Here is a 13,879-nt window from a genome sequence, read left to right as displayed (position 1 = left end):
CTCTACTCTCTTGTAATGGATTGAGTTTTCCCTTTGAAGTTATCTTATCGGACTGAGTCTTTAATGATTTGAGAACACTTGATGTATGTCTTACGTGGGATAACCATGGTGACAATGGGTTATTCTATTGATTTACTTGATGTATGTTTTGGTGATCAACTTGCGTGTTCCGCCCATGAACCTATGCATAGGGGTTGGCACACATTTTCGTCTTGACTCTCCGGTAGAAACTTTGGGGCACTCTTTGAGGTTCTATGTGTTGGTTGAGTAGATGAATCTGAGATTGTGTGATGCATATCGTATAATCATACCCACGGATACTTGAGGTGACATTGGAGTATCTAGGTGACATTAGGGTTTTGGTTGATGTGTGTCTTAAGGTGTTATTTTACTACGAACTCTAGGGCTATTTGTGACACTTATAGGAATAGCCCAATGGATTGATCGGAAAGAATAACTTTGAGGTGGTTTCGTACCCTACCATAATCTCTTTGTTTCTTCTCCACTATTAGTGACTTTGGAGTGACTCTTTGTTGCATGTTGAGGGATAGTTATATGATCCAATTATGTTATTATTGTTGAGAGAACTTGCACTAGTGAAAGTATAAACCCTAGGCCTTGTTTCCTAGTATTGCAATACCGTTTACGCTCACTTTTATCATTAGTTACCATGCTGTTTTTATATTTTCAGATTACAAAAACCTATATCTACCATCCATATTGCACTTGTATCACCATCTCTTCGCCGAACTAGTGCACCTATACAATTTACCATTGTATTGGGTGTGTTGGGGACACAAGAGACTCTTTGTTATTTGGTTGCAGGGTTGCTTGAGAGAGACCATCTTCATCCTACGCCTCCCACGGATTGATAAACCTTAGATCATGCACTTGAGGGAAATTTGCTACTGTCCTACAAACCTCTGCACGTGGAGGCCCAACAACGTCTACAAGTAGAAGGTTGCGTAGTAGACATCATGCCTCGTCGAGCACGCAAAGAGCCTTACCGCCGTAGTGGCAGCGGCACACGCCGCCTCAGAGGTGAGGAATCAGGAGATCTACGAGGAGAACCACCGCTTCAAGAGGGGTCGTCTGGAGCGGCAGAGGGCGTTCGAGGCGAGTGTCGCTAAAGCTGCATTAGCGGCAGGCACCACATTGCGGTTGCCTAGCTCGTCGTTCGGCTCCTCCTCCTCTGCCTCTTACTGAGCGCGCACGGTAGAGGAGAGGCAGCCGGAAGTAGTACAAAGCCCCTCCGCAGTAGTAGTAGTAGTATTTAGGGGCTATTTTATTCAGTTCATCTCACTATAGATGTGGTGGAACTATACAACGTACTTAAAATTAGCTAGTATATATAGTTGAACTGGCTATTTCAGTACGTGGTTGGCAACAATTAGGGAAAAGTTTGGTCGGTTCAGCTGTCGAGTTGAACTGTTTGTATAAATTAAGAACAACTGCTTAATCTATGAATGAAATCTATGCTTAATTACTGAATTTTAGTTGCAAAAATTAGATACTGCTAGTGATTTTTAGCTTCATATTTTGACAAATCGCAGTATTACAAGGATTGACAAATCTTACCAAATTGGTTGTACGTGGTTCCACATGGGTCATCCAAAACAACCGTTTGCGTCGAAGGGATGCACAAATCCTACGCTGCTCTCACTTTGCATACGGGTGTTCTATCTAAAACGTTTGCGATCAAGAGCTGCAAAAATCCTGCTCGGCACATTTTCTCTTGGCTTCGTGGGGAAGCTGTCGGTTTGCATCCGGGTGTTCTAACTAAAACATTTGCGATGAGTGTTTTATATTTAAAAAGCAAATTAAACTGGGCTTGGGCACCATTAATGGAGAGGATGCGAGCAAGGCGGGCGGCCATGGAAGTCAAAGGGTCGCTTCCTAGTGAGCCTGCGCAGCGTACAGCTCGCATGCTTCCCGGTGAGCCTGCGCACTCAAGGACGGCTTGCACACCTCTCGGTCAGCCTGCGCACCAGACGACGCTCACACGCCACCCGTTCAGTCAAGGTCAAGCAGCTGTCCGCACGGCACCTCCTACAGCCATTAAAACCAAGACACGTAGCGTCACGTGAATGGTTAACAGAACTTTGGATTTACTAGAATTTAAAAACCATGCATCTCAATGTGTTACCGGCAATCAACGGTGCCCTGGTGTTTGAAATTCATTCCCATTTCTTGCATGGGACCTAAGCATGCACCCAGGGACACATATTTGATTTTTCAACAAATTTCTATGCACAGGAGCATGTGCATGTAGTTCAAATTTGAATTATGCACATAAATGCATTGAAAACTCAGTTAATGCATAAAAATGTCCAAACGAACCCCGAAAAATCACAAAAATTCACACAACACTCCTGTTGTTCTATATTGACACGAGAAAAAAAATTGAAAGCAATAAGAGGCAATGGATATCGTTTCGTCCACAAAGGTGGGACGTTCCCTACCGAAAACCATCATGCTTGTTGTGAGAAGCTCCGGTTTGTGAGAAACATATACCCAAACCTGCCCCAAATGGGACAAAATTTGTACCACGTCATGTGGATGCCGCTCCATGATAGCATGCCAAGTTTCATGAATTTCAGACGAGTTTTGAATTTACTAGAATTTAAAACCAGGCATCTCAATGTTTTGCCGGCAATCAACGGTGCCCCGGTGTTTGAAATTCATTCCCATTTCTTGCATGGGACCTAAGCATGCACCCAAGGACACATATTTGACTTTTCAACCAATTTATATGCACTGGAGCATGTGCATGTAGTTCAAATTTGAAATATGCACATAAATGCATTGAAAACTAAGTTAATGCATAAAAATGTCCAAACGAACCCCGAAAAATCACAAAAAATCACACAACACTCCTGTTGTTATATGTTGACACGAGAAAAAATTGAAAGCAATAAGAGGCAATGGATATCGTTTCATCCCCAAAGGTGGGACGTTCCCTACCGAAAACCATCATGTTTGTTGTGAGAAGCTCCGGTTTGTGAGAAGCTCCGGTTTGTGAGAAGCATATACCCAAACCTGCCCCAAATGGGACAAAATTTGTACCACGGCATGTTGATGTCTCTCCATGATAGCATGCCAAGTTTCATGAATTTCAGATGAGTTTTGGATTTACTAGAATTTAAAAACCAGGCATCTCAATGTTTTGCCGGCAATCAACGGTGCCCCGATGGTTGAAATTCATTCCCATTTCTTGCATGGGACCTAAGCATGCACCCAAGCACACAGATTTGATTTTTCAACCAATTTATATGCACCGGAGCATGTGCATGTAGTTCAAATTTGAATTATGCACATAAAATGCATTGAAAACTCAGTTAATGCATAAAAATGTCCAAACGAACCCCGAAAAATCACAAAAAATCACACAATAATCCTGTTGTTCTATGTTGACACAAGCAAAAAATTTGAAAGCAATAAGAGGCAATGGATATCGTTTTCTCCCCAAAGGTGGGACGTTCCCTACTGAAAACCATCATGCTTGTTGTGAGAAGCTCCGGTTTGTGAGAAGCATATACCCAAACCTGCCCCAAATGGGAAAAAAATTGTACCACGGCATCTTGATGCCGCTCCATGATAGCATGCCAAGTTTCGTGAATTTCAGACGAGTTTTGGATTTACTAGAATTTAAAAACTAGGCATCTCAATGTTTTGCCGGCAATCAACGGTGCCCCGGTGTTTGAAATTCATTCCAATTTCTTGCATGGGACCTAAGCATGCACCCAAGGACACATATTTGATTTTTCAACCAATTTATATGCACTCGAGCATGTGCATGTAGTTAAAATTTGAATTATGCACATAAAATGCATTGAAAACTCAGTTAATGCATAAAAATGTCCAAACGAACCCCGAAAAATCACAAAAAATCACACAACACTCCTGTTGTTCTATGTTGACATGAGAAAAAAAATTGAAAGTAATAAGAGGCAATGGATATCGTTTCGTCCCCAAAGGTGGGACGTTCCCTACCGAAAACCATCATGCTTGTTGTGAGAAGCTCCGGTTTGTGAGAAGCATATACCCAAACCTGCCCCAAATGGGACAAAATTTGTACCATGGCATGTTGATGCCGCTCCATGATAGCATGCCAAGTTTCATGAATTTCAGACGAGTTTTGGATTTACTAGAATTTAAAAACTAGGCATCTCAATGTTTTGCCGGCAATCAACGGTGCCCCGGTGTTTGAAATTCATTCCCATTTCTTGCATGGGACCTAAGCATGCACCCAAGGACACATATTTGATTTTTCAACCAATTTATATGCACTGCAGCATGTGTTGTTAGTTCAAATTTGAATTATGCACATAAAATACATTGAAAACTCAGTTAATGCATAAAAATGTCCAAACGAACCCCGAAAAATCACCAAAAAATCACACAACACTCCTGTTGTTCTATGTTGACACGAGAAATTTTTTGAAAGCAATAAGAGGCAATGGATATCGTTTCGTCTCTAAAGGTGGGACGTTCCCTACCGAAAACCATCACGCTTGTTGTGAGAAGCTCCGGTTTGTGAGAAGCATATACCCAAACCTGCCCCAAATGGGATAAAATTTGTACCACGGCATGTTGATGCCGCTCCATGATTGCATGCCAAGCTTCATGAATTTCAGACGAGTTTTGGATTTACTAGAATTTAAAAACCAGGCATCTCAATGTTTTGCCGGCAATCAACGGTGCCCCGGTGTTTGAAATTCATTCCCATTTCTTGCATGGGACCGAAGCATGCACCCAAGGTCACAGATTTGTTTTTTCAACCAATTTATATGCACTGGAGCATGTGCATGTAATTCAAATTTGAATTGTTCACCTGAAATGCATTGAAAACTTAGTTAATGCATAAAAATATCCAAACGAACCCCGAAAAATCACAAAAAAATCACACAACACTCCTGTTGTTCTATGTTGACACGAGAAAAAAATTGAAAGCAATAAGAGGCAATGGATATCGTTTTGTCCCCAAAGGTGGGACATTCCCTACCGAAAACCATCATGCTTGTTGTGAGAAGTTCCGGTTTGTGAGAAGCATCTACCCAAACTTGCCCCAAATGGGACAAAATTTGTACCACGGCATGTTGATGCCGCTCCATGATAGCATGCCAAGTTTCATGAATTTCAGACGAGTTTTAGATTTACTAGAATTTAAAAACCAGGCATCTCAATGTTTTGCCGGCAATCAACGGTGCCCTAGTGTTTGAAATTCATTCTCATTTCTTGCATGGGACCTAAGCATGCACCCAAGGACACAGATTTTATTTTTCAACCAATTTATATGCACTGGAGCATGTGCATGTAGTTCAAATTTGAATTGTTCACCTGAAATGGCTAGAAAACCAATTTAATGTATAAAATGTTCAAACGAACCCTGAATAATTCCAATTCCTTTATGACACACATATAGTTGCATGTTCACTCCAGATAAAAGGTCTAGCAATTCAAACACCGTCCATTGCCGTTGTGACCCCATTATGTAATTCAAATCAAGATGAAAATTCAAGTAGATCGCACACAGTTTATTATCAGCAACCGTGTGAGATGTAGTACAAAATATCTTGGAGCACCATCAGTGTATAGTACGCCTATGGCTTACGCGAGAAGGTGCGTCGGCTACAGTCCACAGCCGGCGTGTCAAGCACAGTAGCTCGCTCCCCAAATATCATTTCACTGTTCATTCGTCGCCGGTGAAAGATGGGCACGTGGACCCGCGTCATGAGGGCAACTTCGGTGGCCCACTCCGGCGAGAGCGTGGCTGCAGCCGCCATGCGCGTGCTAACAAGGTGCATGAGCACGGCCGCAATTTGCGACTGGGCGGCAAAGGTAGCCCAAACGGCCGCTGTTGCTTCTCAGGTGGCGGCAGCAACATCTGCCTCGGGGATAGCAACTGGTGAGAGCGGCACATCAGTTGTCCGTTCCGCAGCGGCGGCCTTAGCCCTGATGGAGGCCGCCCACGACCATGTTGAGGCCGCCCATGCCCAGCTCGTGGCGGTCACGGCACAAATCGAACGAAGCTTCTCCGACAACGGTCGGCAACCCATGGCCGAAGAGCTGGGAATCGCCGAGAGCGTTTGAGCAGCCGTCCGTTCCTCCACCGCATACCTTGCGACGACGGAGCCCGTCCAAGCCCAGATCGCGTCCGCCCACGCCCAGCTCGTGGCGGCCTTTTCCAAAGAGATGGCGGACGCGGATGGCGAGATGCTTGCCGAGTATGGTGCGATGGATGCCATGGAGCCCCTTCCCCAGGAGACCGTCGGGCACGAGCTGGACATGGAGGCGGCAGCAGAGATCGACAAGCACCAGCCCTAGTAGTACTCTTTGTTTTGTTTAATTAAGAGCGCCGGTCTTTAATTTGTTAGAGTAATGTTTAGGTCAGCTAGCTCTGTTTAATTGCTGAACTTGCTCGATTAAGAAGTGTGGGTGTGATGTAGTCTCCTTTGTGTACCCAAATTATGCAATGACGTGGATGACCACTGTAACCATGGAAATTCGAACCAAAAATGTTGACGTTCAAACTCATCACACACGGGTTAAGCTATATGAATCATTTGTGATGTCCACATATCGTACACAGTTCTAAATAAGGGACCGTGTCTGATGACACTTTGCGCGCCAGTTTTTTGGCTGAAGCGATTCCAAATTTTCGGCTTCCACGGAAATATCTACCTCCCCGCCCCCTCCCCCTTACCAAAATCCACATTTCCCCTCTTTCCGCCTTCCTTTCCAAGTTGAAACCTTCACTCCTTGCTTGCAGCGTTGCCGCCTCCTTGTCGGCGACCCTCCTTCACGCTGCTCGGCCTCCTCTATCCAGGCAGGTAATCCACACCCGACCCTCATCCTCCTCCTCCTTCCACATCCCACATGCCCCGACCGCCGGCGCGAGCGCGACACCTTCCACCCAAATCACCGACCCCTCCACCAAATAAGCGTCGGCCTAAGCCATGGTGCATGCAGTATAGCTAGGACCTCAAGGAGCATTTGGCAGCGGAGAAGCAAATCGCGGTCGCACGCGCGGATGAGGTCGCGATGGCTGCCATTCCTGCCGACCCCTAGATCTTGGAGGAGCACCTTGCCAATTGCTAGCTACGCCGGTTAAGCATGCTCAATTTACCCGTTGAGTGTGCTGCTCCTGCCTTTCCTTCACAAAATCTAGTGAATTGTGCTATCTAATTTCACCATGCAATCTGTTGCTGTAGTGTATATGTTCTATATGTCGTGCAGTGTGGTGCTCACTTATTAACTGTTTTGTTAATTAGTTGTTGTCTTCAGTTAAAATTTTGGTTCAATTCTGCAAATGTGATATTCAATTATTCAGGCTGCAATTTTGTATTGTCTTCCATGTGAGAAATAAATCAAATTTATCTTTACAAAATTGTGGGTGCATTCTGTTATTGTATACCATGTGAGGAATAAATTGAATTTGGTTGTAGTGAATACATGAGAAACAAATACAATTGCTACAATTGGCTGTAGTTAACTGTTTGGTTAACTCTCTGATCTTCTATTAGGAGTATGTTATATTATGTAATGTGGTGCTCAGTTAAATGTTTGGTTCATTTGTTGTGGTGTTTAGTTAACTGCTTGGTTCAATGTTATATTGTGCAATGTGGTGCTCAGTTAATGTTTGGTTCATTTATTGTGGTGTTTAGTTAACTGCTTGGTTCAATTCTGCAATGTGATGTCCAATTGTCATGGGTAGAATTTTGTATTGTTGCGCATGTGAGGAATAAATCAAATTTGGCTGCACTTAATACATGAGAAACACATACAAGTGCTATATTTCCTAGTTCTTAATCATGCTTGGTTTGGGTAAATGTGTTTTCCGTGTGGCTTCAATTAATCTGATGAATCTGCAATGTGCTTATTTTTCATCAACATATTTTACTTATAGCATGCGAACCCTTACTTAAGCTGATGACTAACTACCTTATATGTGTTGCAGGGAAACAATGGAAGCACTAAGGTTTACAATCGAGGTTAGCACGTGCATGGTCCGTTGTCTAATAGCACATTATTGTGCAATTGCAGGAACCATTCTAATATTTTGGTTTTTAACAATTTGGTCTTGCACATGTAGGTCCTGCTGTCAGAGGTTTTGACCCACTGTTCGACCCTTTTTGCATATGGGGAAATGAGTTGTCCATGAATATATATCAAATCAAGAAACTCAGAAAGATTGTTAGGATAAAGAAATTAGCGACAAAGAACAACAAGATCTCTGTGTGCACAATGAAGAAGACATCAGTTCACTACAAGATGGTACCAACTATTATACCTTGCCTTTTTTATTCCTTTGCCCCATTTCCAATATAGAGAAGATATTTATGCACATCCTTGTTTTCAGGCCTTTCCAAAGCAGTTCACTGATGATTACCTCTCAAACCACCTCTATGGTCAGGAGGCGAGGAAGGTTTTCATACAACACCCACGGTTCAATATTGAAGTGTTCCTGAAGATGACGAAGGACGGACGGTCAATCATCCACAGGCACTGGCCTAAAGTTGCAAAGACATTCAACATGAATGAAGGCTCAATATTCGCCTTCCGCTTCAGCAGTTTTCCAGATGAGATGCATTTGTCTATATACCATCTATGATGCTAATTTCAAAAGGTTCTACATGTTGCATGTGGAACTTGCTGCTGGTGCAGTTGTGTAATGGGGTAGCTGAGTGCTGAAGCTATATCATGTTGTACTCTGATGTATTTCAATTGTGAATAAATTCTGCTTCCTTAATATGGAAATGAAATATATTGTGTGCTTAATATGAATGTCAATTAGATTAATAAATGGATTATAAATAATAGGGAAATTAGCCTGCTAATGGCGAATTAGCCTGCTAATTGGGTTTTGATATTGCAAACGGTTGTTGAAAAAATACCGTGGGCGATGACCTCAGGCAACGCACACAGTTTCTAGGAATAAACCGTGTTGGATCAATGAACAATAACACATGACTTTCTCTTGAAAACTGTTTGCGTTAGGCCACCTTGCGCAAACGTTTACCACATAAAAATTGTGTGTCATGGACAGCCTTTGCCACACAGTTTCTTCTACGGGCTGTGTGTGATACATTCAATAACGCAAACGATTTAACGGGAAAAATTGTGTGTGATGTACCTGTGAACGGAAACGTTTTCCTTGGAGCGACTATGTGGGATGTGCATATGAACGGAAATGTTTAGCGGGGACTGACTGTGTGGGATATACTTGCGACCGAAACAATTTCGCCGTATAATTGTTTTTTTAGCTCTACTGTACGTATTTCCGTATTTGAGTGCTCGCCGGTCGCACACGACCTCATTTTGCCGAACGTGTGTGCCAGGAGGGCATATCCCTGACGGTTTCTAGGTCGTGTGGGAAGGACCCCCCTATCGCCCACACTCACTTGGCGACGGTACCAAATGCCATCGCGGAAAGGGGTAAAAACTGTTTGTTTAGGACCGACGCGCACCAGTGAGTGTTGAGGCTCGCGACAGGTATCATTATTTTCTAACCTTCATAGATGATTTAAGCATATATGGGTATATCTACTTAATGAAACACAAGTCTGAAACATTTGAAAAGTTCAAACAATTTCAGAGTGAAGTGGAGAATCATCGTAACAAGAAAATAAAGTTTCTACGATCTGATCGCGGAGGCGAATTTTCGAGTTAGGATACGTCTCCGACGTATCTATAATTTTTGATTGTTCCATGCTATTATATAATCCATCTAGGTTGTTTTACATGCATTTATATGCTATTTTATATGATTTTTGGGACTAACCTACTAACCTAGAGCCCAGTGCCAGTTTTTGTTTTTTTTCCTTGTTTTTGAGTATCACGGAAAAGGAAAACCAAACGGAATCCAATTGACCTGAAACTTCACGGAACTTATTTTTGGACCAGAAGAAGCCCACGGAGCATCGGAGATGGACCAGAAGAGTCCCGGGCTGCCCACGAGGGTAGGGGCGCGCCCACCCCCCCTGGGCGCGCCCCCCTGCCTCGTGGACAGCCCGGAGACCCCCCGACTTGTTCTCGACGCCAAAACCTCTTATATATACAGAAACTTCCAGAAAGAAACCTAGATCGGGAGTTCCGCCGCCGCAAGCCTCTGTAGCCACCGAAAACCAATCTAGACCCATTCCGGCACCCTGCCGGAGGGGAGATCCCTCTCCGGTGGCCACGTTCATCATCCCGGTGCTCTCCATGACGAGGAGGGAGTAGTTCACCCTCGGGGCTGAGGTTATGTACCAGTAGCTATGTGTTTGATCTCTCTCGCGCGTGCGTTCTTGATTCGACACGATCTTGATGTATCGCGAGCTTTGCTATTATAGTTGGATCTTATGGTGTTTCTCCCCCTCTACTCTCTTGTAATGGATTGAGTTTTCCCTTTGAAGTTATCTTATCGGATTGAGTCTTTAAGGATTTGAGAACACTTGATGTATGTCTTGCATGTGCTTATCTGTGGTGACAATGGGAAATTCATGTGATCCACTTGATGTATGTTTTGGTGATCAACTTGCGGGTTCCGTGACCTCGTGAACTTATGCATAGGGGTTGGCACACATTTTCGTCTTGACTCTCCGGTAGAAACTTTGGGGAACTCACTGAGGTTCTATGTGTTGGTTGAATAGATGAATCTGAGATTGTGTGATGCATATCGTATAATCATACCCACGGATACTTGAGGTGACATTGGAGTATCTAGGTGACATAAGGGTTTTGGTTTATTTGTGTCTTAAGGTGTTATTCTAGTACGAACTCTTGAATAGATCGATCAGAAAGAATAACTTTCAGGTGGTTTCGTACCCTACCATAATCTCTTCGTTTGTTCTCCTATATTAGTGATTTTGGAGTGACTCTTTGTTGCATGTTGAGGGATAGTTATATGATCCAGTTGTGTTATTATTGTTGAGAGAACTTGCACTAGTGAAAGTATGAACCCTAGGCCTTGTTTCCTAGCATTGCAATATCGTTTGTGGTCACTTTTATCATTAGTTACCTTGCTGTTTTTATATTTTCAGATTACAAAAACCTATATCTACCATCCATATTGCACTTGTATCACCATCTCTTCATCGAACTAGTGCACCTATACAATTTACCATTGTATTGGGTGTGTTGGGGACACAAGAGACTCTTTGTTATTTGGTTGCAGGGTTGTTTGAGAGAGACCATCTTCATCCTACGCCTCCCACGGATTGATAAACCTTAGGTCATCCACTTGAGGGAACTTTGCTACTGTCCTACAAACTTCTGAACTTGGAGGCCCAACAACGTCTACAAGAAGAAGGTTGTGTAGTAGAAATTAAGTTACGAGTTTGGCCTTCATTTAAAACAATGTGGAATAGTTTCACAACTCATGCCACCTGGAACACCACAGCGTAATGGTGTGTCCGAACGTCGTAACTGTACTTTATTAGATATGGTGCGATCTATGGTGTCTCTTACCGATTTACCACTATCGTTTTGGGTTATGCATTATAGACAGCTGCATTCATGTTAAATAGGGCACCATCTAAATCCATTGAGAAGACACCGTATGAACTGTGGTTTGGCAAGAAACCTAAGCTGTCATTTCTTAAAGTTTGGGGCGGCGATGCTTATGTGAAAAAGTTTCAACCTGATAAACTCGAACCCAAATCGGAGAAATGTGTCTTCATAGGATACCCAAAGAAAACTATTGGGTACACCTTCTATCACAGATCCAAAGGCAAGATATTCATTGCTAAAAATAGGATACTTTCTAGTGAAGGAGTTTCTCTCGAAAGAAGTGAGTGGGAGGAAAGTAGAACTTGATGAGGTAATTGTACCTTCTACCGAATTGGAAAGTAATTCATCACTGAAATCAGTTCCAGTGATGCCTACACCAATTAGTGAGGAAGTTAATTTTAATGATCATGAAACTTCAGATCAAGTTACTACCGAACCTCGTAGGTTAACCAGAGTACGATCCGCACCAGAGTGGTACGGTAATCCTTTGTGGAAGTCATGTTACTAGACCATGACGAACCTATGAACTATGAGGAAGCGATGATGAGCCCTGATTCCACAAAATAGCTTGAGGCCATGAAATCTGAGATGGGATCCATGTATGAGAACAAAGTATGGACTTTGGTTGACTTTCCCAATGATAGGCAAGCCATTGAGATTAAATGGATCTTCAAGAGGAAGACGGACGCTGATAGTAGTGTTACTATCTACAAAGCTCGAATTGTCGCAAAAAGGTTTTCAACAAGTTCAAAGTGTTGACTACGATGAGATTTTCTCACTCGTATCGATGCTTAAGTCTGTCCGAATCATGTTAGCAATTGTCGCATTTTATGAAATCTAGCAAATGGATATCAAAACTACATTCCTTAATGGATTTATTAAAGAAGAGTTGTATATGATGCAACCAGAAGGTTTTGTCAATCCTAAAGGTGCTAACAAAATGTGCAAGCTCCAGCGATCCATCTATGAACTGGTGCAAATATCTCGGAGTTGGAATATACTCTTTGATGAGTTGATCAAAGCATATAGTTTTATATAGACTTGCGGTGAAGCCTGTATTTACAAGAAAGTGAGTGAGAGCACTACAGCCTTTCTGATAAGTATATCTGAATGACATATTGTTGATCGGAAATGATGTAGAATTTTCTGGAAAGCATAATGGAGTGTTTGAAAGGATTTTTTTCAAAGAAAGACCTCGGTGATGCTTCTTACATATTGAGCTTCAAGATCTATAGAGATAGATCAAGGCGCTTGATAAATTTTTTCAATGAGTACATACCTTAACAAGATTTTGAAGTAGTTCAAAATGGAACAGTCAAAGAAGGAGTTCTTTCCTGTGTTGTAAGGTGTAAAGTTGAGTAAGACTCAAAAGCCCGACCACGGCAGAAAATAGAAAGAGAATGAAAAGTCATTCCCTATGCCTCAGTCATAGGTTCTATAAAGTATGCTATGCTGTGTACCAGACCTGTTGTGTACCTCACCATGAGTTTGGCAAGAGGGTACAATAGTGATCCAGGAGTGGATCACTGGACAGCGGTCAAAATTATCCTTAGTGGAATAAGGACATGTTTCTCGGTTATGGAAGTGACAAAAAGTTCGTCGTAAAGAGTTACGTCGATGCAAGCTTTGACACGAATTTGGATGACTCTAAGTCTCAATCTAGATACATATTGAAAGTTGGAGCAATTAGCTAGAGTAGCTCCGTACAGAGCATTGTAGACATAGAAAATTTGCAAAATACATACGGCTCTGAATGTGACAGACCCCTTGACTACACTTCTCTCACAAGCAAAACATGATCACTCTTTGGGTGTTAATCACATAGCGATGTGAACTAGATTATTGACTCTAGTAAACCCTTTGAGTGTTAGTCACATGGAGATGTGAACTAATCACATAATGATGTGAACTATTGGTGTTAAATCACATGACAATGTGAACTAGATTATTGACTCTAGTGCAAGTGGGAGACTGAAGGAAATATGCCCTAGAGGCAATAATAAAGTTGTTATTTACATTTCCTTATATCATGATAAATGTTTATTATTCATGCTAGAATTGTATTAACCGGAAACTTAGTACATGTGTGAATACATAGACAAACAGAGTGTCCCTAGTATGCCTCTACTTGACTAGCTCGTTAATCAAAGATGGTTATGTTTCCTGACCATAGACATGTGTTGTCATTTGATGAACGGGATCACATCATTTGAGAATGATGTGATGGACAAGACCCATCCGTTAGCTTAGCATTATGATCGTTGAGTTTTATTGCTATTGCTTTCTTCATGACTTATACATGTTCCTCAGACTATGAGATTATGCAACTCCCGAATACCGGAGGAACACCTTGTGTGCTATCAAACGTCACAACGTAACTGGGTGA

Source organism: Aegilops tauschii, chromosome 4, assembly GCF_002575655.3.
Source record: "Aegilops tauschii subsp. strangulata cultivar AL8/78 chromosome 4, Aet v6.0, whole genome shotgun sequence".
NCBI lineage: Eukaryota > Viridiplantae > Streptophyta > Magnoliopsida > Poales > Poaceae > Aegilops > Aegilops tauschii.
The sequence above is the reverse complement of the archived record's forward strand: the minus strand, read 5'-3'. Positions refer to the sequence as shown.